This window comes from Panthera leo, chromosome C1 (assembly GCF_018350215.1).
Source record: "Panthera leo isolate Ple1 chromosome C1, P.leo_Ple1_pat1.1, whole genome shotgun sequence".
NCBI lineage: Eukaryota > Metazoa > Chordata > Mammalia > Carnivora > Felidae > Panthera > Panthera leo.
The window spans coordinates 146,488,429-146,492,702 of record NC_056686.1 but is presented as its reverse complement, the minus strand read 5'-3'; the positions used below and the strand labels follow the sequence as shown (position 1 = coordinate 146,492,702).

General features: G+C 38.3%; 1 non-coding gene across 1 annotated transcript; it reads left to right on the top strand.

Annotated features, from left to right (window-relative positions):
• Nucleotides 1–498: 498 nt before the first annotated feature.
• On the top strand, nucleotides 499–604 carry LOC122228932. Its single transcript, XR_006206818.1, has one exon. It is a non-coding gene; the product is annotated as a U6 spliceosomal RNA (small nuclear RNA).
• The last annotated feature ends 3,670 nt before the right edge of the window (nucleotides 605–4,274 follow it).

The window sequence follows — 4,274 nt, the reverse complement described above, 5'->3', positions numbered from 1 at the left end:
GCGAGCGTGTGCGTGCAAGTGAGGGAGAGGGGCAGATGGAGAGAGGGGGGGGGGGGGGGGAGAGAAAGCATCTCAAGCAGGCTTCACACTCCGAATGGAGCCTGGCACAGGGCTTAATCTCACCACCGTATCATCATGAACTGAGCCAAAAATCAAAAGTCAGCCATGCAACCAACTGAGTCACCTAGTTAAAATTTAATAAAGTTATATTTAAGTAGTTCAAGAAATTATACAGAAAAGACGTTATAGCATCAAAGCATACTACCAAACGATAACAAAGACTACAGGATAAGAAATAAGGAAAAAATGGATCTACAGACAGCAAGAAAACAAAATGGCAATAGTAAGTCCTTACCAATAACTACTTTAAGTGTAAATGAACTAAGTTCTCCAAATAAGAGACCTAGTATGGCTGAATGAATTAAAAGAACAACAACAACACAAATCCCCTAATATGCTGCCTGTAAGAAATTCACTTTAGCCTTAAAGACACAGGTTGTGCTCACTTCAGTAGCACATATACTAAAATTGGAACGATACAGGAAGATTAGCATCGCCCCTGCACAAGAATGACACACAAATTCATGAAGCGTTCCATATTTTAAAGAATATTAGCTGAAGTTAAAAATAGAATCCCTTTTTATGGAGGTAAAAAGTAAAAGCTAGTCAGAATGAAATAATGTTGTAACTGAGCTGCAATCTCCAATGAATGCCACAGTGGCAAGGATGGATGAGGCAGAACAGAGAATCAGCAATATAGAGGAGAAACTTCTGGAGAATAATGAAGCAGAAAAAGAGGGAGACTAAGGCAAAAGAGCACAATTTAAGAATTAGACAAGTCAGTAACTCATTAAAAAGGAACATCAGAATCCTAGGAGTCCCAGAAGATGGAGAAAAAGTGGTAGATGGGTTATGTGAGCAAATCATAGAGGAAAAATTTCCTAACCTGGGGGAAGACACAGACATCAAAATCCAGGAATCAGAGGGCTCCTAGGAGATTCAACAAAAACCGACCACTGACAAGACATATCAAATTCATAAAATACTCAGGCAAGGAGAGAATCATGAAAGCAGCAAGGGAGAAAGAGTCCCTAACATAGAAGGGAAGACAGATCAGGTCTGCAGCAGACCTATCCACAGAAACTTGGCAGGCCAGAAAGGAGTGGCAGGATATATTCAGTGTGCTGAATCAGAAAAGTGTGCAGCCAAGAATTCTTTATCCAGCAAGGCTGTCATTCAAAATAGGAGAGATTAAAAGTTTCCTGAACAAAAATTAAAGGAGTTTGTGACTACTAAACCAGCCCTGCAAGAAATTTTAAGGGGGGCTCTCCAAGAGGAGAAAAAGATAGACAAACAAATAATACATAGCAAAAGCAACAAAGACTAGAAAGGACCAGAGACCACCACCAGGAACTCCAACTCTACAATTAACATAATGGCAATAAATTCTTATCTTTCAGTACTCTCTAAACGTCAATGGACTAAAAGCTCCAATCAAATGACATAGGGTAACAGAATGAATGAGAAAATAAGATCCATCTACATGCTGTTTACATGAGACCCACTTTAGATTATAAGACTCTTCAGATTGAAAGTGAGGGGATGGAGAACCACCTAACATGATAATGGTCAACAAAAGAAGGCTGGAGTGATCAGACAATATAGAATTTTAAAGACTATAACGAGATGAAGAAGGGCATTATATCATAATTAAGGGGTCTATCCACCAAAAAGACCTAACAATTGTAAACATGCATGTTCCAAATGTGAGAGAACCCAATTAATCACAAATAATCTCACTGACAGGAATACTCTAGTAGTAGGGGACTTCAATACCCCACTTACAACAATGGACAGATCATCCATTCAAAAATTCAACAAGGAAACAATGGCTGTGAAGGACACACTGGACCAGATGAACTTAACATATATTCAGAACATATCACCCTAAAACAGTAGAATATACATTTTTCTCCAGTGCACATGGGATGTACTCCACAATAAACCACATACTGGGACACAAATCATCCCTCAACAAGTACAAGAAGATCGAGATCATACTGTGCATATTTTCAGACCACAACACTAGGAAACTCGGAATCAACAAGAAAAAATTTGAAAAGGTAAGAAATACTTGGAGACTGAAGAACATCCTACTAAAGAATGAATGGGCTAACCAAGAAGTTAAAGAGGAAATTAAAAAGTACATGGAAGCCAATGAAAATAACACTACAACCCAAAACCTGAGAGGCAGCAAAGGCCATCATAAGAGGCAAGCATATAGCAATCCAGGCCTTCCTAAAGAAGGAAGAAAGATTTCAGATAGACAACCTAACCTTGTACCTTAAGGAGCTGGAAAAAGGACAGCAAATAAAACCCCAAATCTGAAGACAGAAGATTAGAGCAGAAATTAATGCTATCAAAACAAACAAAACCAGATCAATAAAACCAGAAGCTGGTTCTTTGAAAGAATTAACAAAATTGATAAGCCACTAGCCAGTTGGATAAAAAAAGAGAAAAGGACCCAAATAAATGAAAGGAGAGATCACAACCAACACAGCAGAAATACAAACAGTAAGAGATTATGAGCAATTATACACCAATAAAATGGGCCATCTGGAAGAAACGGACAAATTCCTAGAAACATGTAAACTACCAAAACCGAACAGGAAGGAATAGAAAGTTTGAACAGATCTATAAACCAGTAAAGGAATCGAATTAGTAATCAAAAATCTCCCAAAAAACAAGAGTCCAGGGCCAGATGGCTTTCCAAGGGAATTCTACCAAACATTTAAGAGTTAACCCCTATTCTCTTGAAGCTGTTCCACAAAATAGAAGTGGAAAGAAAACTTCCAAACTCTATGAAGCCAACATTACCTTGTTCCAAAACCAGACAGAGACCCCACTAAAAAGGGGAACTATAGACCAATTTTCCCGATGAACATGGATGCAAAAATCCTCAAGATATTAGCCAACAAGATCCAACAATACATTAAAAACATTATCTACCACGACTAAGTGGGATTTATACCTGGGATGCAGGACTGGTTCAATATCCACAGAACAGTCAATGTGGAGAGAGAGAAAAAAAAACAGTCAATGTGATTCATCAATAGAAGGACAAGAACCATATGATCCTTTCAGATGCAGAGAAAGCATTTGACAAAATAAAACATCCTTTCTTGATAAGAACCCTCAAGAAAGTAGGAATAGAAGGATCATACCTCGAGATCACAAAAGCCATATACAAAAGACCTAATGCTAATATCTTCAATGGGGAAAAAACAGCTTTCTGCCTAAGGTCAGGAACAAGACAGGGATGTCCACTTTTGCCACTACTATTCAACATAGTATTGGAAGTCTTAGCCTCAACAACCAGACAACACAAAGAAATAGGAGGTGGTCAAACTTTCACTCTTCTCAGATGACATGATACTCTATATGGAAAACCCAAAAGATTCCACCAAAAAACTGCTAGAATTGATTCATGAATTCAGCAAAGCTGCAGGATATAAAAATCAGAGCACAGAAATCAGTTGCATTCCTATACACCAACAATGAAACAGAAAGAAATCAAGGAATCAATCCCATTTATAATTGCACCAAAAGCCTAAAATACCTAGGAATCAACCTAACCAAAGAGGTGAAAAATCTATACACTGAAGACTATAAGAAGCTTAAGAAATTGAAGACAAAAAGTGGAAAAAAGATTCCATGCATCTGGACAGGAACAAATATTGTTAAAATGTCAATACTACCCAAAGCAATCTACATATGCAATGCAATCCCTATCAAAATAACACCAGCATTCTTCACAGAGCTAGAACAAATAATTCTAAATTTTGTGTGGAACTGGAAAAGACCCCAAATAGCCAAAGCAAGCTTGAAAAAGAGAACCAAAGCAGGAGGCATCACAATCCCGGACTTCAGGCTGTACTACAAAGCTATAATCAAGACAGTATGGTACTGGCACAAGAACAGACACTCAGATCAATGGAACAGAATAGAGAACCCAGAAATGGGCCCACAAACATATGGCCAACTAATCTTTGACAAAGCAGGAAAGAATTTCCAATGGAGTAGAAATGGTCTCCTCAGCAAGTGGTGCTGGGAAAACTGGACAGCAACATGCAGAAGAATGAACCTGGACCACTTTCTTACACCATACACAAAAATAAACTCAATGGATGAAAGACCTAAATGTAAGACAGGAAGCCATCAAAGTCCCAGAGGACATAGCAGGCAAAAACCTCTTTGATCTTTGCTGCAGCTAC